At 46.2% G+C, this 25,811-nt stretch overlaps 1 long non-coding RNA gene across 1 annotated transcript in view; it reads left to right on the top strand.

Moving 5' to 3' along the window:
- The first annotated feature begins 13,948 nt into the window (after positions 1 to 13,948).
- The window catches only part of LOC128625970 (uncharacterized), a 35,123-nt gene continuing 23,260 nt past the window's right edge, over positions 13,949 to 25,811 (top strand). The window contains exon 1 of the long non-coding RNA XR_008389827.1: positions 13,949 to 14,040. This is a non-coding gene — a long non-coding RNA (uncharacterized LOC128625970). The remainder of the gene's footprint in view (positions 14,041 to 25,811) is intronic.

The raw sequence follows: 25,811 nt of genomic DNA, 5'->3' as shown, positions 1-25,811 counted from the left end.
TGGCTTACTTTGTAAAAAGTCACTTCTTTGGGAAGGTAAGAAGGTCATCCAGTCAGAAGCTAGCTGACCAGTCATCTCAGTTTTGAATGCACCAGTTTTACGAATTCTCTTTTATGCAGCAATGCTCCCCAAGACAAAACCCCCCACACGCTCCCAGGAATTGCTTAGAAGGGAGAGTCCTGTACTCACAAACAAATGTACAGTCTATGTTCAGAAGCAATTCAAACGTTGACTGTGACTATCAGGGGAATAACAGTAAGCATAGGTAAAGTATAATCCAACCAGAGATGCTGATAAATTTGAAAATGGGAGTGGTCACCCTACACAGGTTACATATTCTGAGTTAGATGACATTTGGCGAGGAGGCAAGGCACAGTGTTTGTTAGAAGTACGAAAAAGTGTGACACGGAGGCCGTGAATCATTTAGGATAATTTTGATTAGCCGAGCTTTTAACGTTCAGAATACAGCATTAACGATGGGGCACGTGTGTGTGGGCTTCCTTTACAATGCACGCCGAGCATTTTTTACGCTGGCATAATTTAACTTGGTAATCTAAAAGAACTTGGTTTCTTTTCCTCCCCATTGTAGACCGGCAGCTCAACACGCCTGCATTTGTTTTAAATGGTGGCTTAAGGGACCCGGGCTGTCTGTTGCGCGACACACTGTTAGCCAGTTCCAAAAACGGTGTTAGACTTTGAGAGAAGCCGAATTGAAGCTGCATTCTGATGCCTCAGCTATCAGCTGCGCCCCTTGGCAACCTCCTGGTTTACTCCATGTTGAACTGAGTGCTCGTTGCTTAAAAAAGCTAAAGCGACGAACACGTGACCATGACTCTGCAATGCCGAAAGCCTTTCCTGCAGGTCCTTAGACAAGAACCTGCCACACACCACCTGCAGACGCTGAGCTCTAATGGTGACGAACGCTAGCGGTCCAGGAGGTGGCAGTAGTGAGCAAGGATGAGGAGCCCGGGCCGAGAAGATGGTCTTTTCCCAAACAGCAGGCGACCAAGAGGCTCAGACGCGGCAGATACATAAAGCCTTTGCAACAAATGAGAGACATTTTTCACAGACCGATAACTCTGAAGTCGGCTGGAGGCGGCTATGCCTCCTTGATTCATTGGGCCAACGTGGCTGTTTTAAAATATGACATCACGGAGATATTTTTGGAGACGTGGGCCAGGCGGGGAGACCCAGCAATAGGACTAGTCGGGCCACACTGGTGTCACATTAGCTTCCTGGGGTGACAGTGCCTTTGAACCTGATATTCTCAGACGGCCTGTCTGAGTACACTTGATTGTGTGTGTGTAGGTGTGTGTATTTTAAAGGAGTATTTAAAGGCAGATGCTGGTCATTGTATTTCCCTGTGGGGATTAGCGATAGCGTAAAAGCTACAGAGGAGAGAATTATGTGGGATTTTGTGTCCATTGGTAGCTATGGCCGTGTAACATATTGCCCCCGACATTTAGAGGCTTAAAAACAACCTACACATTTGTAATATACTTCCATTTCGGGGGGCAGGAGTTTGGGAACAGCGTGGTGATGTTCTTCTGCCCCGAAGTCCCCCTGAGGTAGCGGTCAGATGTCCGCAGGGATGTGGGGATCTGAGGCTTGACCGGAGCTGGAGGGCCCTCCGCCATGGTGACCAGCTCCCGTGGGTGGCCAGTGGGGGCACAGGCCTCTCTGTAGGACTGGATGACTGTCCTTATGATGTCATGGCTGGTTTCTAGCAAACTGAGCCATGCAAAACAACCCCATAGTTTCGATACCCTTGACAGCCATACATTGTCACACCCGGTGCTCTTTTTTTTTTAAAAAAGGTTTTATTTATTTATTTTTAGAGAGAGGGGAAGGGAGGGAGAAAAGTATCAATGTATGGTTGCCTCTCACGTGCCCCCCCTGGGGACCTGGCCCACAACCCAGGCACGTCCCGTGATTGCAACCTTTTGGTTCACAGCCTGCACCCGATCCACCGAGCCACACCAGGCAGGGCTCACGCCTGGTGCTCTTTAGCTGTCCCTAGACGGCTCTGACCCGGTGAGGAAGGAAAGCGAGCACAGGAACTGGGGCTCCCTGGGCCCCCTTGGAGGCCGGCTGCCACAGTCTATTGAGAGTTCCTTTCCTTTGGCAGATAATCGGGGTTGAGTACGTCTCCACTAGACAGCCTTGTGGGTCCGTGTCCTCGGATGGTATCGAATCACAATATTGTTCGTAGAGGTACCGACTGAAGACAGGCGTGCCCTGTGAGTACCCCGTGGGGCGATCGCGCCACAATTACTGATGCTGTCACATACTGGTAGGGAAGAACCCCACCCGCACCTCCACTGCATTGTCCCATTAAAAGAGCAAAACCGAATATAAGCGAACAAAAGAACAAAAGTCCCTAGAAGGGCTACAAAACCTTTGTGGACTTTTTTGTATTAGCGACCAACGGGAAAAACCTGTCCTCTTTGGAAAAATACAGATCTCCTACCTGAAGAGAGAGAGGAATAGGCTACATGCTGCCGGTGTTTGAAAATGGGACGTAAGTTGCCGAGAGGGTCCCTCTGCTCTCTGCCAAGTGCGTCAGCAGCCGAGCCGCACCTCATTGGAGTTTACTGGGTTATTAAAAGTGACACGTTCTGCCGCAGGGAGCCGTTGGTTTCTCCATCCTGGCTGATGAGCGTTTTAGGCTGGTGTTGCACTTGGCTGACGTATGTTCAAGTGTGCGATGGCTGATGGGCCTGAACTTGGACAAGGGAGAGCTGGGTAGTGAGTGGGTAGCAAGGTGTCGATCCACTGGAGTCAGCCCCTGCCTCGCAAGGTCTCGTTCCAGGTCTCCAGGAACCACCCGCCTCGGCTTTTCTGCTCCTTCAGCACCTGATTGACACCTACGTCTCAATTTGGTGGCCAAAGGCCTTTGAAAGGTAAACATGTATTTGACCGAAATAAATCTCACAAGGGATTCCGGCTACTGGCAGTTCGTTGGTGACTCATCTAGGGCTGTGAAATCGATGGCATTGAAAATAATTTCTGGTGTGTGAGGGCCTCGGAAGTGTTGGAAGAGAACTCTGCAGATTCCAAGCGCGTTGATTCACGAGTCAGGGGCCAAATCCAGCGGCCTAGCGTTTTCTTTCTCTCTGGGGCTGTGCCTGGTGACACCCACATTTCTTGGTGCTCTTTTCCTTGTAATCTATCCAGGTTCTTGACACTTTAGCGCTGTGGCCTAGACCGGTGTCGCCCAATAGTCATCTCTTCTTCTTCAAATGCCCAGTGTCTGCTCAGGCGCCTGACTGGCTGGGATAAGGACTCCATTTGCAACTCGATATGGTCACAGATCTAAGGTCTAGCCAAAGGGCTGTAGGCGGAAGTGTGCCCAGCGACTTCTTTAAGATAGGTGGCAGGTGCACATTGATCTTGGTGCCCCCTCCTCTCTAGACTCAGACACGACTGTCAGAGCACCGTGTTGGACCAACTGTAAGTGGTCGTGGAGAGGACTCCACAGCTGTCCAGGTCCTGGGTGGTAACGGAGCCACCATATCAGCTCCGTCGTGTATCCTGGACTCTGTGTGGGAGGAGATCTCTGCCAGTTGAGGCAAAGCTGTTTTTGTGGAGCGTCTCATGCAGGGAAATGGTCTGTGCTGGTAATGCGTGCTGTTACCTGGCTGTCTGCGCGCTACATGGGAATAACCATGGCACACCTTTCACGTGATGGTCAGGGATGAGTTGCTTAAGTAGCATCCTCTGGTGGGAGGGTGGGGGTGGGGATCGCTGTGTCTCGATGTGGTCTGCCGACCCTGACACCCAGGAGCTGCTCCGTCTGGTGTCCAGAAGGCAGCTGCCTCTCCCGACTCCCTGTTGGTTTCGGTGCCTGATCCCGGTGACTCAGTATGGGACACACTCTTGTTCTTTATGGGCCAAAGTCAGCAACACTGATTTCGAGTTTTGCAATTCATTAACATTTCCACATAGAGGGGTCACTGAAAGTTTTGTTCTAGTCATTGTGGGCTGTTTTTTTTTTTTGCAATTTAATTGTAGCGATGAAGTACTGATTTTTTCATATTGGTAGACAACAGATAGGAGAAATTCAGGGGTCTCTGTGTGGTCAAATGAGTCCAAAACTCTTGCGGACAAAGGTGGGAAATAGACTTGGAACTAAATATGCGAAACACGAAGCCTATAATTACTTGACTCCCGGGCCGTAATAGTCTCCAAATCAAAGCTCATGCGTAATATGGATCTTTCCTTAGGACTGCACCCTTTAAAGTCGCATGATTAAAGAATCGTATTTGTGTTGACTGTGGCTGTTTTCTGTAAGTAATTATGGAATGCTTCTTATGCACAAGACCCTATGACAGAATGAACTCAAGTGTCAAAAGGAGAGAAAGCCACGTGAATGCGTCCTAGCTAGCTGCTGTCAGGATAAATGTGCCGTTATTCACAAAGACTTGACAGAAACACGGACCTTTGCCATAGTTTGTAGTGAGGTCTAGGATATTTGGTGAGTCTCCTGGCAGCTTTAATAGGTATGTGGGGAAATGCTAGGACTTGCAAAATCATGGCTGTTATTTGTTTCTTCTGGTTTCCATCCTGAGACGCTGCAAAGACTACATGTCTTATCATCTCTCCTAATGAGCAGGTGATGCTGCGGTAAACATGGCTGGAAAACCACCTTCATGTCTGCGTTTGACAGGCGTGGAGAAGGCTTTTCGTTCGCAGCTGTGATCAGTTCACAGAAAACATCCGTTTTTCTGTGGCTGATGGCTCTGAAGCTGTTGCACTCCTTCATGGGTCGGGGGGAGGTGATGGAGAAGGGTGGGCGTGAGCCAGTTTTCTCTTGTCCCTCAGATGTGTTTTCACGCAGCTGTGGGTTCCTCACAGCTCCGCACCCGGGCAGGAGCTTGGGAATCCGATACTGACAGTGACGATGATGCCTACCACATGCCCGGTATTTTACGTGGATTTTCAATAAACTTCCTAATGAATTAAAGAGCAGCTATCATAGCTCCCATTTTATTAAGGATAAAACCAAGACCCAGAGATTTAAGTTAACTTCTTAACATCAAAACACCGGTGAATGGAAAAACCGGGTTTGAACTCAAGTCTCTCGGCAACAGCATGGTGTTCTTTCCATTACACGATGCTACTTACTGTCCACTGGCCATTAACCACTTCCAGTCCCTTGAATGCAGCTGGGAGGTTGTAATGACTGTTGCTTCATATTTAGGAAGTTGAATTATTTCACGCCTTCGTGGAGCCCGATGGATTAACAGTTCAATGTCGGGCAGTGTTTTCTGACAATGCAGGGGAAGGTGGACCGGCTTTGCGGCTGTACTCTGCAACCTCGTTCATGGTCTCTCTTCCCCAAAGGTGCTTTTTATTGTTATAGGGGACATGTGGGAACGGGATGTTTTGATATTATACTCACTGGGGATGCATACAATGTATGGTCATTTATTTCCAGGAATCCAGGAATATCCTGGTGAGGATATTTTAGGGAGTCCCGCTGGGGAGAAGAGGATGTACAGTCTTGTTAATCGATGCAGACCACCGTGGCGAATGACCAGGTGGTAATAATAGACTGTCACCAGGGTGGTTGCTAAGGTATGCCTTTCAACTGGCAATGAGGCAGCAGACACTGCCTTTGGTTTGCACGCTGAAAACTTGTGCAGAGCATTAAAGGGAAACCCAGGCAGGCTTTTAGAGCAGCGTCCCTTTAATCACACCCAGAAGGAGCTGCATTAGCGGTGTGCTCCTCAGCATATGATTCAGGCCGCTTCAGAAACACCCTCTTCGCTCATGCTCCGATATCACGTGGCAAATGTAAGACAAAAAATGTATGTTCTGACCCCTCCGAAGAGATGTGCCCCGGAGACCCCATCTCTCTCTCTCTCTCTCTCTCTCTCTCTCTCTCGTACGACAGTGAAGTCTTTTGGTACCTGTCCGGCACTTTTTAAAACTTTTTTTCTATTGTAGTGTCTCCGTTTTTTCCTCCACCACTCCCCCTACCCCAGCCATCCCCACTTCCCACCCTTGATCCAACCCCCCTTTGGTTTTGTCTATGCGTCCTTTTTACATGTTCCTGATAACCCTTCCTTTCCTCTCCCCCCCATCATCCTCTCCCACCTCCCCTCTGCCTGTTGTTTTTATATGAAACTGGTAAGGCAGGCTCAGGGGCGTGACGGCCCATGAACATGCGCAGAGACAGCCCAGTCCTACAACCCTTCGACTCCTTGAGCCCGTAGGAGCCCCTGAAGGGCGAGAGTCTTACATGTGCAGATGTGCAAATCACACACTCAGCTCTCATTTTGTGGCGGCTTCTCTCTGAAGCTGTTAATGAGGGGAAACATGGCCGGGAGGTTCATGGCAGAGGTAAAACCTTCCCCATTGTCCACATTTCTCTCCCGTGTTCAGCCAAGGAGCGAAGCAAGATCTCTTGGGAGAAGAAGCACCAAACCCACTACCGGCCCCAATAAATCAATCAAACACACGCTTTTCCGTCCGTCAGCACCTCACTGCAAGAAATCCATTTTTTCCTTTCCTAATCCATTACTGTGTATTTGGAATTTGGTGTCTTTGCGGGTTAATAAATGGATGTGTAAATCGGTACTAAGGGCTGTTTGAACAGAATCATGCCCCTGTTGGGCCCAGTCTCTTTTGAAGTGAGAACTTCAAGCAGCAAGGGATTGATTGTTTACTGTTAAATTCTTTAAACAAGGCGGTCCTTAGGTGGAGGTGGGTGTGATGCCCTGGGGCCATGCAAGCCAACCAAAACACAAGCTCCTCGTCATGGGCCCAAGGTTCCGAAATTGAGATCTAGGGCAAGTAGTTGCAAACAGCCCCCTGAGGCTCTGACTACATAACTAATCGGTAATTTTTTTGCTTTGCTTCTGCCTTTTCCCTTTAAATGTCCCTCCCACACTCCCGGGAGTGGACAGTTCCCAGCGGCTCCCAGCTCGGCATGGTCGCATTCCAACAGCTTTTTGCTCACATGGACTCAACATTTTTGCTATGCCTCAGTCTGTCTTTTAACAGTATTAACCAATCCCCCACCCCAATCAAGTTGATTGGCATTTGTGAAATCCCACACCCTTAGAACTGCCCTAGGACTTCAGAGGACGACACCAAGTGGCAGATGAGCTCTCTTTTTGCAGAAGGGACTAGTACATTCTGCTGAAAGAGCGCTCATCTGCCACTTGGTATTAGTATAAAATGAGTTAGCACAGGTAGAGGGCTAACAAGAGTTCCTGACACGTAACAGGCGCTCAACATGAACTGGTTGAAGTTACTATTTCATTGCTTTGCCCTTGACCATTGTCGTATTTCACCTGAATAACAGCTATAACCTATTGTGTGTGTGTGTGTGTGTGTGTGTGTGTGTGTGTGTGTAGCAAGCAATCTAGTCTTTCTCAGGCTTTTTCCCACAGAACAAGCCAGGGCGAAGCTTTTAAGGCACCAACATGCTACCCCCACCACCGGTCCCATCGCTCTGCTCACTGGCGCTCACAAGAAATCACCGGAACTCCTGGTCTCTCTGCTGCCTCGTCCTGAACCCCTTCACCTCTAAATCCACATCTGTTCATGTTCTTTGCACATCTGATGTTAAAAACAAGAATTACTACCTTCGACTTTGACAAAATTAATAACCTATTATTTTATAAATTAGTGGGTTAAGTTCTCCTCCCCCTTTAACTCCACTTACAAATTTAGTTGTTTTTAATTTCCTGAAGTGGTTTGAGCTACATTTTAAAATTTTAAATGTCTTGATCTAAGATAGTTTTAAAAAGCAAGTACATGTGTTTTTTTTTATAATGGTGAAATATATCTCACATGCAGCTTCCATTTTAGGGAGCAATTAGTTCAGAGTCATCAAGTACATTCCCGTTTTACGCAAATATACATTTAAGTAAGTGTAAACTTTAAGAAGTTTATAGGCAGTTGGGCAAGTTTCATAAATATGATAAATCAAAATGATAAATGTTGTCATAGGATCTCCTAAAAATTCATATCCTGTCCAAGAACTCAATTTAATTCTTTTAAGTTCTTTACAGGAAAATGAAAATATCAATTAGATTCAGTGTAACAATCTCTTAGGCATTTGGAACATTTAACAATACTGTAAAATAGAAAACATTTCAGACAATTTAGTGGTAGGAACGTATCAACGTTTTATTACCCTCTTGATGCGGAGGAAAAGGATCCTAATAGGTCAATTAAAAGACTCATTTTCTGCAGGGACATTACACAAAAAGAGAACAGTTGCATAATCGACGTTCGATTTCTCAGGAAAAAATGCGAAGATTTAGAAATGTGTGCAGAGGTGAAGGTCCTTTGCTGGGGGTCCTTTCAGGGACATTATGGGGTGTGCACCTGTGATTGTCTTTCTATGATGATTTTATAACTGTAGGCATAGAAATTAAGTTGTGGAAAACGTGTTTCTCAAATAATTCTCATTCAGAGCAGTGCCACTGAATTGTGTTCTTAGAGACCCAACTTGTTTCTGCTCCATAGAAAAGATGATCTTAAACATTATGTTTCAAGTTATTAATCAAGTTTCATCTATTAGCAGATTCATTTTGGCAGATTGCCTATATATGGATATATGTGTATATCTGTGCTTCAAATTGTCATTTGGACTAATTTTAACACCTTATTGGTTTATTCATTAATCACTGAGTTAAATTTTTTCACATTATTCATTTTGTATTTTTAAGAGAGTCATGTTCTTAATTTTAAAAAATCATACTTTAGTAGATTAAATTTAAAAAAATGCCCAAGTAAGAATCTTCTGCCTGACAACTGGAAGTTTGCTGAGCATGAACTAGTTACTAGTAGAACAAGGCAATCTCTATAAATTTCATCAGAAAAGAGTTGATACCTTTTATAAAAAGTGGGGTGCTATTCCCAGATTAAATTGTGAATTACAGTATGGAAAACATTTCTATTCCAGACCAGTTTTGGAAAAAACATTACAAACTTTCATAATGCTCACAAAAATTATCCCTGACATTTTTGAGGTTGCAAAACCAGTCACCCACCTCTAGCCATCCTGGGAGTAGAGGCTCGGAGTGATTCAGCCCAACCCCAGGCAAACATGCTGAATGGCCCGCATTTCTTCCAAGGAATTTTCAAGCCATGCTCTGTGTGTGTGTGTGTGTGTGTGTGTGTGTGTGACATACAAGGGGTACCCCCCCAAAAATCCCAGAATCATCTTCTGCAGGACAGCTCCTTGTGGTACAGGCTTCCTCCACCAGGTGAGTGTTCTAGGAATCTGTCTGCTCCTGTGTGCCAGCTGGAGTTGTTGTGAGAGGCTGCGTTTGGCTTCAGTGAACTTTTTTGAAGACTCTTTCAATGCGTTTGTCCGCTTTACGATGGGTGATTTATGAACACACCTGTCCACATTGTGCTGAGTGTTCAGCAGTTTTTGACCAAAAACAGTATGACCCCTGTGCCTCACCTCCCTACTCGCTTGATCTCACCCCTGAGCAATTTTTTTTTTGTTTCCCTGGAGGAAAAAGTGCTCAGTGGGAACGATTTTACTAATGTGGAAGAAGCAAAACAAAAAACAGCAGAAGCACTAAAAGGCATCAGAATCAATGGGTACAAAAACTGTTTTGAGCAGTGGCAAAAAATCTCAATAGGTGTATTGTCTCAGATGGAGAGCACTTTGAAGGTGACCGAAGTTAAACATGTGAGAATAAATACACAATTTTTAATCAATGAATTCTGGGGTTTTTTGGTCCCCCCCCTTTGTAGGGCATGGTGTGGCACAAATAACGCCCCCTTTTATTACTAAACTCCTTTATCACAAAATCATGAACATGTAATTCTGTAACATAACACTATCACACTGAAGCACACCGTATGACATTTTAGGTGAAATGTTCAAGTGAAAACTATAAATGATTACACCCATATCATGACCCTACCCACCACACTCAAGCAGGCCTTACTTCTGCCAGCCCCTGTACGGTAAATAAATATCCTTGCTTTATTCTGCCTTTCTTCCTTTCATCCATGACCGCGATTGATAGAATTGGTCACTCCTTTATCTAGTTACAGCTAACCTCTTTGCTGCACAGTTAGATTCAACAAATCTTTTTATCGCTTGAGTAGACTCTTCATTCGTATCTTGCTTGGTTTGGATGCCGTTCATTTCTGGACATCCATCCTCTCTCGACTTCCTTTTATACAGAACTGCTTACCATTCTCCTAGCACATCAAGGTGTCTCTTGCCCCCAGACCTTTGTCCCTGAACCTGGAATTGTCCTGTCCCAGCTTCTGAGATGAACTTCCTATGGGAAGTTTTCCTGAGGACGGTTCCTGTGGGGTAGGATTCTCTTTCGTGTTCCCATCTCACACTGCACTGTACTGTGAATGCGAATCCCTTCTACGGTACCTCTCCTAGTCTGCATTTTCTCGGGGACAGCGGGTGTCTTGTCCACTGTTGGGACACGCACACTAAAAATTGGCACAAAGAGGGTGCTCAGCACGTACCGATGAGAAAAAAAGTACGTAGACGATATTTGGAGAACACCTCTGGGACTTCAAAGCTCTACTCTGATCTTAGGAAAAACACTAAACACCCTGGGAATCCACCCATGGTGTTGAAGTGACTTTGGAATCTCAGGCGATTTTAGTAGAATTTTTGCTCTTGTCAACTTATTCGCCGTGTCTAATTCATTCTTCATCACTGGTGGGATCCAGTTATGTCCTCTTTTATGTAGCTGTCCTGAGGGTACCAATGACAGAAGGCACTTGTGGCCTTATTAGAAGTGCTTATAGTTGGTACCCTGGATGGGGAATTCAAAACCAAAATCAGATCTCCATCTCTCCTCTGCCCACAGACACGAGCTTTGTGTCACGATAAATGAGGAAATAATTGGAAGACCTCACGTTTCAGCAGAGGCACGGTGTGGTGTCTCCCACTGCAGGTGGGCACTGTTTCAGGGACCCCCGTTGATCTTGGAGAGAGGCCCTGACTTCCCACCATGTCCACAGGCGAGGACCGGTTTCTGCTTTTCGTTTGGTTTTGCTTTTCAAAAATTTCCTTTTTAAATGTTGCTTCGGACCAGCCAAGATTTCCAGTGTCTCTGCAGCCATCCAGTTGGCCTGGAGACTTGTAAAGAAAAACAAATGAGCATTTTATGTTTAGCTGTCATTTCCATTGTATCAACTGCATGTGACTGGACCATATTTCTGCGAAGTGACTTTGTGATTAGTGACAGTCACAGATGCTGTCACGGAATTCTTGGCATCCCTCTCTGAACAAAAATAAAGTGAATGTGCCCTTTTTTCAGTTGTGATAAATTTTCAGGTACCACACAAGTCATGAAAATAGTCCATGGCAACAGATGTTACCTATTACTTCGTAGTGATGTATTTGGGGTAAAAAAAAAAGTTGTGGTTGAGTATGCACATCGAAGAGAATTTCTTTCTTTTATGTTTGCATTTGCGAAGAAATGATTGCAGAAAGGAGTGAAATCACCTAAAATTACAGGGCCACGTGTGAAACTGTCGTGCCAAACGCCGCGATAACTCTCATGGTGGGGGAAGAGTTTACGGCTCTGTTTGTTGCCTTGGGCAATGGTGACTTACATGGCCGTGTTTTGAGGGGCATGATTTGCTTTCGAGAGCCAGGTGGATGTCCCAGAACTTTTCCCACAGCAAAGAACCCTCTGAGAGTCCTCTCAACCGTCGTGTCTCATTTGCTTTGAACACGGGAGGTGTCTGGCGTTCATTTTCCATCATCTCTTCCCTCGTTGAACTGGGCACCATGGTCTGTTCTTCTGGGCCTGGAGCCAGTCTGCCTGCCAATGGTTTTAAAACGCATTTCAGTTCGGTGCCATGTCTCATGTCTTTAGTGGAAGTCATTTCTTCCTGTGTGTTCTGTGACGAGGAAATGGCATCTCACGGTCCATTGATATGAAATGTTACATAATGCAAGAAACTGAGGCTTTTCCTTCTTCTAATCATTGTCTCTCTTTTCCCACATAGAATCAGAGGCACTAGAAAGAATAATATTATAATTATCCTCATTTTCACTTTTTTAAAAATCTCAAGAATCTGAAAAGATATACTCAGCTCTTTGAAGGAGGGAATGAGGACAATCATGAAGTGGAACTTTCCATGGACTGGAAAAAGGGATGTGAAAGTCGGCAGCTACTTTTAGGAAGACGAACTGGGGTATCCGCCCTCCAGGGTGGCCCCTCGTGGCCCCTTCCTCCTGGCACCCAGGCCGCTGTGGTGTCCTTCCTCTGTGGTGTCAGCTGGCAAGGGCTAGCAGGAGAAGGCTGTAGAAGCCATGACATGCCACTTCCGAGGCTAGCTTATGAGAGCCTGCTGTCCCCCAACCCTCTGCTCTCTGACAGTGAACCCGATGCAAGCCGGCTGCCGGGTGGTGAGGAACCGAGGCCTCCGGCCCATCACCAGCGAGGGGGTGAGGCCTTCTGCTGACAGCCCCACCCACGGGCCATCTGGGAAGCAGATGTGGCGCCTTCAGGTGGGGGTTCCTCTGGCTGACGTCCACCTCGGGAGCACATCCGAGCCAGACCCGCTCAGTTACACTGCTCTGGCGTTCACGGTCCCCGATCAGTGTGAGACCGTGAGTGTTTGAGGCCAGTCACTGAGTTCTGGGGCGAGTCATTACACAGCTGTCGCTTCCCGACAGGCACACTCTCAGGAACCGTACATTGGCTGCACGACAGTGCCACAAATGCGTGAACATACACATGTGTACATTCATACATATACATACCACCTTCAACTGCTCACATTTTTAAACCTCAAAACCCCAACTTTTGGGGGTTTAAGATATAGTAGGGGAATAAAGAAGCAATTTCACAATAAGTATTTTTGTGTTAGCTCAGAAAGTGGAAGCAATGATAGTATGAATGACAAGTCATAATGACAAGATGTTTTTATGTTGTTTTTTGGGGGTGCAGAGGCTTGACTTCCAGCTGGGATATCCCCTGAGTGGAGGGTCTGGGCGGATGGTACAGCAGGGCATTCCGTTAGGACAGAGGAGCTATCTGCTCCATCAGAGGCTGACGGCTCAAGTCCGGGGACCCTTCCGTTGTTGTTCTCTGCTTGAGTAGGTCTTGATCATGTCCAAATACAGCACGTCAGTTTCTAAGACCGTTCTAGCAAATTTCTACAGACTGGGCAGCTGGAAACCACTGGAATGTGTTCTTTCCCAGTTCTGGAGGCGGAAGTCTGAAACCAGGGTGTTCGCTGGGCGTGCTGCTTCTGGGGGCTCTGAGGGGGGTGCCCTCCCTGTCTCTCGGGTCTTTCTGGGTTCACAGAAGCGTGGACCCCATCTCTGCCCCTGCCTCTGCCTTCTCATGGCCTTTGTCCCACATCTGTGTCCTCTTTTCTTATAAGAACACTTGTCTGATTTAGGGTTCACCCAACCTCTGGATGATCTCCCCTCAAGACCCTTAATTACATCTGCAAGGACCCTTTTTCCAAATGGGGTTGCCTTTGCAGACTCCGGGGGTCAGGCCTCAGATGTATGTTTTTGGGGTCCATTAGTCAGAGCACGGAATAAAGCTTTATGGTGATAAGAGGGACAATGTTTTTGTTTTATAATTTCTTTTGGTTAATTTTACTGCGACTTCAGGTTTTTCCAAGACGTGAGTTCGTGCTGGGGCGGCTGTGAGCCGCCGTGACACTGATGGACGCTTCTTGCAGGACTGCAGACCCACTGGGTACGGCAGGAAGCTCAATGCCCCTTAGGGTAGACTGACGGCATTGGTGGCCTCGGTTCATGACCCCTCCTTTGACCCATGACCTTTGCTCTGTGACCAGGTCATTCCTCCCATCCCAGAGATGTTTCTGAGTTCAGCCAGACCATTTGCAGGTTTGATGTGGGTAGGCGTGTGGAAAAGTGCACGTACACTGTTGCTTCTGCTTTTGTTAAAAATTAATTTACTTTTTCAATGTGTTTGATTACAGGGGACATACAACCTGATAGAGCTTTAGGCACACAATGTAGCGCTGCTCGTCCTGTGCTGGGGGAGGCGTGTGGAGGGGACGGGTAGGCCAGCCCACCTGGACGCGCAGGTGAGTCTACCCACCCCCGGTAGGCCCATCTGGTCTAACTTGCTTCTGCACAGGCTTGTGAACTAAATGGAGGCTGATTTGGGGTTTGAGGGGGGAGTAATTTATTAATACTAATATTGTGGCAACAGGTAACTGATATAGTTCTCCTTCAAGATTTGTTGTATTTTGGGGGGCATTGAGAATTCCAACTGATAACTTTAGGTGATGTGGACACCGGCCCGCAGTGTCCGCATCATTAGGGATGAGACGAGACATTCACACGGACGACCGAGTCCGGTGGAGGAAAAGGGCCAGCATGGTTTTTCTCTTAAGGGAAGCAAAAGCCACTGCCCTTGCCGTGACCTGCCTTTATTGGGTTTCTCCGCACATTATATGATGGTCCTCATTTACTATGCACAGGTTGCTTTAGGAGATTACCTTTAACGGCAACCAAAGGAGCCAATGCTGCTAATCACATCACAGAAGAGGGATATTTGCAAATGAAAAGGGAAAATTGGTTGGACCAATTACACTGGTCCCAGGAATGTTAGCATGGATTTTAGGAAGTTATTTTGTAGTAAATGTTTGCCACAAATTCAGGGAGGATTTGTGGCAAATGAGGGAGTTTTTAACAAAAAGCAAGACTCAAAGTGGCCCAGGCACATTGCAGGCCTGATTCCCCACGGGAGAACCTATCTGTGGGTGTGGGTCCTGTGCATCTCTGAGTGGGAGCTGGGCCCACGCCACTGAGAACAGTCTCCTACTTTCAGGGATACTTTCTTTTCCTTGGATGCCGATGCTCCAATGATGGGATTCTGGAGGCGCCAGACTTTGGCTGATGACAACAGAATTTTAATTGCTGGGTTCAGGGTGAGGATTGATGGGGCCCACGTTTTAGGGCCCCCAGTGCAGGGAGAAGTGTTAGGCCCAATGCAGAGTGCTAATTACCAGAGAACACGTACTCAGAAACACGTTTTGCTAATGGACTGCCGTAAACCCCGACTACAATCAATCCTAGTGGACTAGGGAGTCAAGCTGTAAGTAACACTTTAGAATGTCCCCCTTGCGCTGAGTCTTGAGTTAGGTCAGGAGGGAGTTAAAAGTTCTCCACCCTCTAAGACTGACTTGGTGCATAAATTGTTTGTGAGCACTTTTCAGCATATTTTCCATGCACTATAGAATCCCATGTTTTTTGCCCTCTCTAGAAGGTAAAATTTATTTAATTTATTTTCTGTCATTTTCGTTCTTCAATCCTACCATGTTTGACTTTGGTGTTTTATCCTATTTTTTAAAAAATGCCAAAGTTCTATAGTGTGCAATTTTTGAAGAAACTTTATTTTTCAATTACAGTTTATATTCACTATTCTTGTGCATCAGTTTAAGGCATTCACGGTCTGCAATTTCACCTTTAATTTTAAAATCAAAAGATCATTTAAAAGTCATTGTGAGCACAATATTTAAAGGTTGTGTGACAGTTAGTCGCATAAGTTAGTCGCGACGCCCACTCCTCTTTGCCACTCTGTCACCGTTCAGAATGCCACCGCGGCCTCGGGCTTGTCCTCGAGTCTGATTATTTCCTTGTGGCAAATTTCCGGAAGCCGGATGACTGGTTCCACTGTCGTAAATGTTGTAAAGCTTTAATTCCCGAGTACGTAGAGCCAACCCTTAAAAAAAGCTCAGGTTGCTTCCCGAAGTGCATGCGGATGCTTCTCTCACGGGAGACTTGCCAGCACTCACGGTATTCCTGAAAAACTGCTCTCGGTCCTGCAGCTGTGTTATGCAATGCCCGGAGCTCAGTAACACGAAGAAGCAGTAACAATGGAAATGCCATTGTTTTCCACTGCAAATCAACAGCGACTCCTCAGCTGGAAGGGCTGTGCACAGCGGGGAGGTTGTGATGGAGCCGCACAGCCCTCGGGCCCTTTCCTCTCCTCCCCTCCGTGCTTTCCAAGAGTCCCGGGACGATGACGCGTGATGAGATGCTACCTCGAACGTCACGATGCTTCAAAGAGGAGACCCGGAGACGCAGCGGGAATTTGAGGGAGATTCAGGCCAGGACCAACCTGGTTAGAGTCCTGTCTCTGTCACTTATGAGCAATCTTGTCCCCGGCAACCCGTCTGAGCCTTATTTTTCCTTGTGCTTTAAAGGGGAGCACAGTCCCCACATAGTCTGATTATTGTGAGTATGTGTTATAATGCAGGAAAGTATCGGGACAGTGTAGGCACACCTCGTACTGACAGCGATGGACTGGGAGTCATTGTACAGGTTCAGTGAGGGGGGGGTGTGCTCTTTAATTTTGGAAGCATCAGAAAGCACAAGACTAGCAAATTGGGGGGACCTGCAGGGTGGTGTGGAATGGGATAAGACTGTAGGGCTCTGGGGGGCACTTGGGCACCTTCCTATTAACTTGCAGGAGGACTCTATCTTCCCCCCACTTCACTCTGCCTTCCCCGGGCTAGCACCTTCAACAGCAATGGCCAGATGTGAACACCTGGGCCACCATTTACTGTGGCTGTCCTACCTGCAGGCCTGTGGGAGAGGCTGTGTCATGGTGTGGGCATCAGCCATGCCGTGATTTCAGAGAGACTGGAGAACAACACAGATGGTGTTCATTTCAAACCCACCATGGTCATAGACTGCAATGAAAAGCCTTGTGGGTAACAGTTATCTAAACACGGATGGAGAGGGGAGGTGTGATGAGGCACATGGCTTGAGTTTGCCAATGCCAATGCCAAGTGGGCCAGGTCTAGAGCCATCATATCATGTTCCTGAGGAATGTGGAAGGTGCGTTGGCAGGTAATGCCACATTTGATTATTTTTGGCCATTATGAGGGTTGCCAGTGATTCCTGCCAGTGAAACTGATTGTGGAGAGGTCCATTATTGAGGTAGGAGTCATGTGTCAGCTGTGTGGTAGGCCCATTTCAACTCATTTCAACTCAGTTCCGAAAGGCAGCCTTGGAGATCGCGGGAAAGTCTTTAATGAAGCCTCCCGTGACAGCTCACCCTACTTCAATGGACCGTTGTGCTTAGGAATGGGGCCTTGGTTGCCCCAAAGAGGAGTCTCCTGCTAATGAGGATTAATTTGAGAATTAGAGAGAGATTACTTAGAATCAGAAACCGCTGAGAGGAAAAGGTTTTTAAAGATTTGAATTGGGCTGAAGGACTGGGACTCAAAAATTGGAGTTGTGCTCTGAGAGACATGCCAGTAACCCAAAGTAAAGGATTAGCAGAAGATTATAAAGAAGTAAATGAGGCAGTCCTCATTAAAATACAGTTTCTTTGGACTGAGTAGAAATGAACAAAGCACGCTGTTCTTATATTACTCATTAATAAAATGTCAGTTGGACAGAATGAGCCACATAGACTTAATTTGTTTTACATCTTCTTTTTTCCTCTTCTATGTTATACCTAGTTTTTGTTCCACAGAGGGATGTTCATAGTGCATGACTCAGGGATAACAGAACCATTCACTTCTGGAGTTGGATGGGGTTTTCATTTGACCTTGTACCAAATAAAGGCCCCCAACATACTAAGTAGGTAGAGTAAATACAGGCGGGGGGCGGTGTTCAGGATCTCAAGAATCAGACCATTGCTTTGTCACTAGCCCCAAATATTAGAAACCTCTTCCTAATGAACAAGAATAACTATGGCTGCGCCTGCCTGGGGTTGCTCTGGGTACAAGGAGAATGTCTCCTACTTCCTGCCTACTCTCTGGCTTCTAGAACAACAGTGATGGAGAAGAGCCCCCTTCTAAGAATTCAATTGGACATTTGTGGAGTCCTACGTGAAAACTCAAAAATGTAGATTTTCAGATGGTTCTTTGCATGGTTCAGCTGGAAGTCTGGCTAGAAGCCCCTTTTCTTTAGGGAAACAAATTCTGAAACATTCTGAAAGCAAGACTCAGGATGTAGTAGAGAAGGGGGGAAATTTGGCTTTGATGGGTAGTGATGTAAAGGCTGGTGTTTGAGGTTCTGGGACTCGGGGAAGAAACAATATAGATGGATGGTGTCCTCAAACATGGGGATGGGCAGATCAACTGTTAGAACGCCGGGTCTCTGATATTTAATTGTAGGATTTTTTTTTGGTTTTGTGCTGTAAGGGTACACAGTAAAACAAAGGTGTCATCTGGGTCACCATAGCCAATGATTATATAGCACTAATTGATTTTAGTGTTTAGAGGCCTCCTAGGGTAAGTTTAATCCTGTGTCCACAGGGACATCGCTTAATTATTTAAAAGCAGCTCTGTCTTTCCCGGACCAGGCGGACGCAGGTCTAATAAGCTTTTCCACAAATGCCTTGACCCCAGGTCCTCCTGTCGTCTTGGGCTTGGACCTCCAGACATGCACCCATTTCTCAATGTCTCTCTTCAAGGCCACACTGACAGTGGAGTGGAGCGTCCCATGACTGGCTTATTCAATGACAGAGGAGGACACGTGACCTCTCTTTCTCTGAGCTTTGTACTTCTAGCATTGCAGATTGACATGGAGTTGATTGTTTTTGAACTCCTCACCCTACCGACTCACATCCAACTTAGGTTTAAACAGACACCTCATGTGTTTTTTAAAAATATTTTATTTATTTATTTTTAGAAAGAGGGGAGGGGAAGGAGAAAGAGTGGGAGAGAAACATCAATGTGTGGTTGCTGCTCATGTGTCCGCTACGGGGGACCTAGCGGGTGCCCTGACTGGGAATCGAACCAGCGACCCTTTGCTTCACAGACCCGTGCTCAATCCACTGAGCTACACCAGTGAGGGCGACACCTCATGTCTTGATAAAGAGATATTTTCTCTTTGTGTCTCTCTTATCCCATAGATGTCAAGTTCATCTTATTTTTTAAACTAAATTTTATTATGGACACGTGGTTCATCTTCATTGTTCCCTGAATTCACTTCAGGTACTGATTTATGTCCTGTGAAGATTTAATAAGGTTGCAAGATATATGCGCTTCATTCTTTTAAAATCATTTCTTGGCTTTACTGAGGTGTAATTAACAAACAAAATTGCAAGATAGTTAGAGTGTCCGTCATGGTGATCTGATATATGTATACATCGTGAAAGGATTCCCATCCCCTAGTTAATTAACACATTCATCACCTTATAGATGTAGATATATACAAATACATTTTAAATATATGTATTTTGGTGATAACATTCCTTTCTTCAGAGATTCTGAAGAAGGAAGCAGTGTCTGGAGTGAACAGACCTTCCCGTTGTGCGTTCTGACCGGGAGAAGAAAGGGCTTATTCAAACGGAAAGCATTGTGACTATTTATGGGTCTTCAGTACTTTACAAACGCCCTGTCCTTGCTCATGTTGGTGTTCTCATTACCAAGAGCTCTCCTGCATTCTCCCCAAGATCTGTCACGCACTTTCACTGAAAATATTTGTAAGTTCTATTAATAGAACTTGGAAACCAGAGGCTGGTTCTCGTTCAGAATCCTAATATCGTACAACTCTCGACACATTCAGCTATTTACGGTTCTTCTTGTGACTACTCTCTTTTTCAGTTTTAGGGTGAGTAGGAAAATATGGATGGAGAGGAATGAGTGCTTTGGATTGGGGTCAGCTACTGCCTGTGTTCGAACAGAGTCTGCATTCTCTCTGGCAGGTCGTAGAATGTGGCCATGACCTCTTTGAGGTGCTCCACATTCTCTGGTCCCCTGCATGTGTGCTCCCACTAATGTTGTCCCCTCCGCCTGCTTTTGTTTGGTTTAATTCTAAGTATATCTCACCATACACCTCAGACATCACCTCCTCCAATGCCTCTCCTCGGCCCCCGGAGTCCTCACGGGCTGTTCTCAGTAGCCCCGTGGCAGCCCCTGCTCTGTGTTAGTGCCGCATGTTGTGTTCAAATGCTTCCCATGGCGAGCTTCTTGAATGCAGTCATTGTGTCTGATTTATCTGCATCCACAGTGCCTGCGACTATTCCTGGTTCAGAGCAGATGATCTGTAGGCATTCTCTCAAGAAAAGAAACCAAAAAAACAAAGTGAATGAATAAATAAATACCTGGATTCAACTTCTGGGTGGCAAGGTTGATTTAGATCTAGCCAGTTGTCAAAATCACTTCGGTAATTTTCCCTGCCTTTCTTGAGCTAGAGTGGACATAGGACCACATGTTGGTTTGAGGTGGACAATGTGTCCATTGACACACTTAGATTTTGCACAGTGCGCAGCACACTAGCGTTAGCTGACACGTCTACCATGCCCCATAACAGCCATTTCTTTTCGTGGTGAGAACATCTAAGGTCTACTCTCTGGACGACTTTCAAGTATATGATGTGTTGAGGCCAACTGTAGCCACGTGGTTGGACATTGGATTCCCCAGACTGGGCACGTCTTCTAACGGCAAGATCGAGCCCTTTGACCAGCAGCATCCCCCCTTCCCTGCCCCACCCCCACAGCCCCCAGTCTCTGCCCCTCCACTCTCTGTTTCTATGAGTTCAACCAGTTCAGATTCCACATTTAACTGTTGTCACACAGCATTTGTCTTTGCGTGACTAATTTCACTTAGCACAATGTCTTCAAGGATCATCCAAGTTGTCACAGACAGCAGGATTTCCTTCCCACGGCTGTGTAATATTCCACTGTAGGTGTATCACATCTTTGCTCACTCATCTCTGATGGGCAGTTAGGTTGTTTTCATGTTTTGGCTACTGTGGGTAGTTCTGTAATAAATATGGGAGTGACGTTATCTATTTAACACACTCTTTTTACTCTGAAAGCCAACCTTGGTGTTCTTTCTTTGCTGTCTTGAGATTCAGGTGATGGCAGAATATCCACATGAAAAATTTACCTATTTATTTAGTCTACAATAAGAAGAAAATAATTTAATCTGTAGTAATTATTATTATTTTTGACAGCTTTGCTGGAAGACCAGGGTTGATTATATTAGGGAATATTATTCTGTCAGAAATACAATGAATCTGGTTTCTAGGGGAAAATAATTGATAAAATCGAAGCTTTTTTTCCAGTTACCAACTATACACAGAATACTCACAGGTGGTTTTTAAAAACTGAATTTATTGGGGTGACATTGGTTGGAAACGGTATATGGGTTTCAGGGGTACACATCTATAATACATCGTCTGTGTGTTGTATTGTGTGTTCACCACCCCAATCGAGCCTGCCTCCCTCGTCATTTATCTCCCCTTTGCCCTTCCCTGTCTCCCCCACTCGTTTCCTCTGGTCATCACCACACTGTTATCTGAGTCTATGAGGGTTTTTTATATTAACCCTTTCCCCCTTCTCACCCAGCCCCCCAGTCCCTCTCCCTCCCTGTCCCCCTCTGATGGCTGTCAGTCTGTTCCCTGTACCCATGAGTCTGTCTCCACTTTGTCAGTTTATTTTGTTCATCAATTGCCATTTACTTGCTTTGGCATTTTGGAGTGATGTCTCTGGTTGAGTAGGTCCCGACAGCACCCGTCCAGGTGGCCATGCATGGGACAGGGACTCTGTGTCCTTCCCCAGGATGGCCGGAGCGCCTTCTCCCACCTATGCTGTGTCAGAGAGTTCTTTCCTTCTTGGAGCCTAGTGAGTGTGTGCTTCCTGTACTGCTTACTCAAAGTCACTGAATATTTTAACTTCTCTCCATTGATCAGCATTCTACCTACACACACGCCAGGAGCACAAAGCAAAGGAGTAATGAGCCACAGTGTTGACACTGATGCTTCTGGTGGGAATGTTCATCTTCCGAAGAAATGAACTGAGACCTGGAGCATGTCTTCCAAGGAGGGCCTATTATGCACCCCACTGAATTTGCCTCTTTGTTTCCTTCTCCCCGAGGAGCGAGCCCCCACCCTTGGGTCATCGTGTGTGGCACAAGGGGAATGGCAGGTCTAAGAGATGCTGGAAACCACTACTTTTAGTGGACAACGTCATTGAGTGGGAATACGGTGTCTGTACTGATGGAGTCCCTGGTGCCTTTACTGCTGGAATTACAATGAGAAAGACCCAGGTAATGCTGACTTCTGTTGCATTAAACCTCAGTGTTACCCATTTGTCTGGCTGTGGCCTAGCTGTTCTTTTCTTTCCAATTGTGCCGTGGTGTCTTTAATAGTTGAGTATTACTTTGGAATAGAACTCAAAAAACTGCTAAGAGAACTTAACATTTTTTGGCAAAACCATTGCAAGCTCAGTTTCTAGTGGTGGCTTTTGTGGCGTACAACCCACCCCCCCATAGCTAGGGTAGGAAAGAACCTTTTTAAGGTACTTTTTAAGCCGCATGCTACGGCAAACCTTCCTGGCCAGCCGCAATGGGATCGTGTGCGGAGAGTCCAGTGCCCTGTGGATGGGAAGGCCAACATTCTCATCGCTGTGGGGTGTTTGGCAGCTCTATTTCCACTCTTCAGACTGTTGGGGGGCGAGGCGAGGAGACACGTTATGGATGGTAGTGAGGAGTGGCAGGCGCTCTTAAGATAATGAATGGCTCCATCACTCAGACCTAGTGAGGTGTGAGCGAAACGCATTGTTTTCACCCTTTGTGAAGAAAGATCATTAATTACTGATGAGGATGAAGATGCTGTTCCTTGTGATGAAGGCTACTCAGTGGGATCCTCAAAAACTGTTAGTTTCACTCTCCCTTTCCTGGACTGTTAACGCTTGGTTTTAAGGGACACTGACTATAACCGTATGTCATAAATAACAAAAATGATTTCGGATTGATGTCAATAATATTATTACGAAGGCAGTTACTCTATCGAGTAGTTCCTTGCTGGATGTTTTACATATAATAGATTTCAATCCTCACGTGGTAAAATCAGAAGAATTTAGGGAACTTGCTAACTGAACAACAAACCGCAAGGGGAAGAACTGGAATTTGAACTCTGCTTGGTCTTTTCAAAGCCACTATGCTTCACAACAGTTAATTTCTTAGAGAGACTTATCTAGTTCCATGAAAAGCAAAGACCAATACCAGTGGATTCTGTAAGAATTGGGTCATTTACTCTGACCCTGCAAGGGAACATCAAGCAAATTGGACATGCAGGGATTCCCCACTGCTCCAGGGTCTGTCCCCTGCAGACAGGATGCTCCCAAGCTGGGTGAAGAAACCAACTTTCATTTCATAAGAAAACAGTTTATACTAAGCAAGAGGGATAGACTCCCTGCAGTCAGTTTTTATAGGGCACCGTACACGGTCACATATTTAACCATTATGAAAAATGAAAGAAAAGTAACCCAAAGGGAAAAGATGTAACAATTGCAATAGCTGCCATCCAACACCTAACTTTGTGCCGGGTATTATTCTAAGTACTTAGCATGTTTGAACTCATTCTGCTCATGGTGACTGAGGTATTATGAAAGTAGCAACTGTAGAAAATGCCAATCATTTTAACAGGGAGCTTAAATAATTCATCTGTGTGGTCAGGGCCAGATTGAAATGGGCTCTAGGGTTTCAGCAGGAGCAATGAGTCCTGGAGTAGCAGAGGTGGCAGGGGTCTGTGACAGGTGGCAGAGGTAGAGTCGGAATCAGAATGGTGTGATCTGTAAGCACATTTGGGGTGCCTCATTGATCAGGGGGCCGCTGGTTTGAAATAGGCAGATTCGTAACATCACACTTGTGCGTGGCCACCATGGTGGAGAGTGGTGGGAATTCTTCAGTTCTGAGAACGGAGTCAGTTAACAGAACCAGACACGCTGGAAAGAAAGGGAGGCGTGGGGTGCTTGAGGAAGTGTTCTGTGAGCCATCATAGTTCTCCACCGAAAGCTTCTCTAATGCTCCGTAACCTTGTATTCATGTAGGTGGGGGCTGTGCTCACTGCCTTGGACATGGACTTGAAGCCAGCCTTAATCAAGGCAAACCTCATTTAATGCCTCTGCACGGGCACTCAGAAGGCATGTTGGTCTTGGAACCCGTGACGTAGTTTCATCAGCTGATTCAGACGGTGCCAGATTTTCACTTGCTGTTCCAGACACTCTCTCTTCATGGAAACAAATGAAGACAGTGGCTTCTACTCTCTAGCGCTTGAGTTTTACCCATTTCAGCGTAGAGGGAGCACCAGAAGTCATGCCTTTTGACCTCACAGGGAGGGCAGTACCTATTCCTCATCTTGTCTCAGGGCCACGTTGACTCTTCAATGCATGAAATAAGTGCAGTCTTCGGGCAGCCTGACATCGTCACCATTGCCTGGGACATCATGTATCCTGCTACATTGATGCCATCAGGATGAAAGGACGAGATTGTGGGTAGAAGTTACTCTTGTTCCTCAGTGTGGGGTGCCAGAGGGAGGCCAAGGAACATATGGAGTCCTCCAGCTCCATTTGCCTTTTAATGGCTCTGTTATTTAGGGGACCTGCTAAGACCTTCCGTGCAAAGTAAAGGACAAGTTGGACCCTTCATGTGACACATGACTAATCAAGAGGCACATGTTCAGTGGGTCTATTTGAATATCGAAGAAATGCCTCCTGTACTTGGGAGCAAGCTCTGAGTAGCTCTCCCATCACTCATAAGATGGCTGGACCAGAGGGGCCCAGGTCAATGGAAGCCTCTGCATCACAGCCACCTGTGGTATGATTTATCCACCCCTTGTTCTTGTGTCTGGTAAATACAGTGCTATTCAAAGTACAGCTGGTGGATTTGGGTGCTTGTGCAAGTCACTGTTGGGGGAATCACAGCAGAGACCCCTAGAGTGTGGAGCAAAGCCATGTGGTCTTTGACAAGCAACCGTTCTCTTCTCGTTGATAGTTCTAGGAGAGTCTAAGCAGCTGACCCCTGGTCATGGCTGAGATGCCCTTTCTCGTGAACTTGGATAACTTTGTGAGTCGACACACTGAAGAGAACTTGATTATCATGTAATGTGCATGTAGGGTGGATGTATAATTTATTACCCAAACCAGTACACCTTAGAAAGTCAAAAGGGCACAACTAATCATTCTGTTGGTACATCTGGCATAACCTGGGGCTCTCCCCAGCAAACCAGGAACGTGCTTCAGCAGGATGGAAAGTACATTCTTTCAGCAGGTGTCTCACGTTCTTAACACTCCTTCATCCTGTACCGGGGGTGTCACACTCATTGTCACCGGGGGCCACATCAGCCTCATGGTTGCCTTCAAAGGGCTGAAATAATTTTAGGACTGTATATGGAAGTACTCCTTAGCTGTTAAGGAGTTGAAATTACATTCGACCCTTTGAAGGCAACTGCAAGGCTGATGTGGCCCCTGGTGAAAAGGAGTTTGACACCCCTGTCCTACACCAATGGCCTTTGACTGAAGAAGGCAAGAGTTAAAAATAGATTAATTAATGCCACCCTGGCCCCGGCTGGCAGTGGACTTAGAGGGGCTCTGAAGACCTGAGAGAAGGGACCTCTTCCCAGTGGGTAGCTGGTTGAATGGTACAGCTCATGTCCCTTTGGTTTGTCCCATTTGTCCTTTTGAAGGACAGATGCCCGATGCATACCTTTACAGTGATTCATGGCACATGCTAATGCTTTGGCTCAATGATGACCAAACAATGACCATTTGTTTGGAATGACAAGACAAGAAGATTCATGAAAAGAAGGTCTGAGAGAGAAATGTGGAGGTTGTTCTTTCACATTAGGCAGTGTGAGACTATCTGAATATCCAGCGAATACCCTGCAGAGAGAAGGGGCTCATCACAGGCATCCGTGATGCTGTCTGAGGCCTTCTCCCAGCCACACCAGTGCTTCTCAATGTCAACGGAAGTGGTCCTGGTGGCCAGACTACGGTGGCATACCTGGGGCTTGTTTGACTAGCATCCCTGTTGAAGGCTCAGTTTTCTCACATCAGAAAAAATCTTTGTTCCTAGGAGCTGATTATTAAATATTTAGGAATTTT

The sequence above is a fragment of the Artibeus jamaicensis genome, unplaced genomic scaffold, assembly GCF_021234435.1.
Source record: "Artibeus jamaicensis isolate MK-2021 breed Jamaican fruit bat unplaced genomic scaffold, CSHL_Jam_final scaffold_1689, whole genome shotgun sequence".
NCBI lineage: Eukaryota > Metazoa > Chordata > Mammalia > Chiroptera > Phyllostomidae > Artibeus > Artibeus jamaicensis.
The sequence above is the reverse complement of the archived record's forward strand: the minus strand, read 5'-3'. Positions and strand labels throughout refer to the sequence as shown.